The sequence below is a fragment of the Suricata suricatta genome, chromosome 11 (genome assembly GCF_006229205.1).
Source record: "Suricata suricatta isolate VVHF042 chromosome 11, meerkat_22Aug2017_6uvM2_HiC, whole genome shotgun sequence".
Classification (NCBI taxonomy): Eukaryota; Metazoa; Chordata; class Mammalia; order Carnivora; family Herpestidae; genus Suricata; species Suricata suricatta.
In genome coordinates, this window is record NC_043710.1 from 51,795,247 (window position 1) to 51,796,211 (window position 965).

Consider the following 965-nt stretch of genomic DNA (forward strand, 5'->3'; position numbering starts at 1 on the left):
GCAACTGTTTTCAATCTGCCCCAGAGAGAAGCACGGCTCAAAGCCTTTAACACCTGCATTGCCCATATTTGTGTCTTCCTTGAGTTTTATCTCCTGGGTTTCTTCTCCTTCTTTACACACAGGTTTGGGTTCCACATTCCACCCTACATTCATATTCTTCTGTCCAATCTTTATCTGCTTGTCTCTCCTTTGCTCAATCCTATTGTGTATGGGGCGAAGACAAACAGATTCAAGATCGAGTGTCTAAGATTTTCCATTTTAAAGATCCATCTTGAGGGCACCTGGGTGGCTCAGTCGGTTAACAGGCCTACTTGGGCTCAAGTCATGATCTCACAGTTTGTGGGTTCAATCCCCACGTCTGGCTCTGTACTGACAACTCAGAGCCTGGATTCTGTTTCAGATTCTGTGTCTCCTATGTTCTCTCTTTCTGCCCCTTTTCCACTCACACTCTGTCTCTCTCTTTCAAAATTAAATAAACTTTGAAAAATTAAAAAAATCCATCTTGATATCTCATTTATCTTTTGTCAAATAATAAAAATCCATTTGTGAAATATTAGTGAGTCATATTCTGTGCTTTCTCAAGTTTGTTTGTGCTGCTGACATACAAAGCTTTAGGTTTTACATTGGATACAGGCTCTGATTCCTATTTAAACAATTTCACTTTTCATGGATACAGAATTAATTCATCAATAGAGGAATAAAAGGCAGACACATCTAGACTTGTTTCTTGTTCAGTCAGTGAAGATTTCTCTTTAATCTTTCAGTGAGGAAGTTTCTCAAAAACAAGTACATTTAAGTGACTATCCTCATGCAGTTTTTTAAAAACAATAAATTCATTCTGAAATTGAAAATTTCAATGATCATGAACTACATTTTTTTGTCTTCTACTTTTGACTTCAATACTCTTACTCCTCTACCTCCTCTTCTTTATCATTTTGTTATCACCACGAAAATCCTTCATTTCT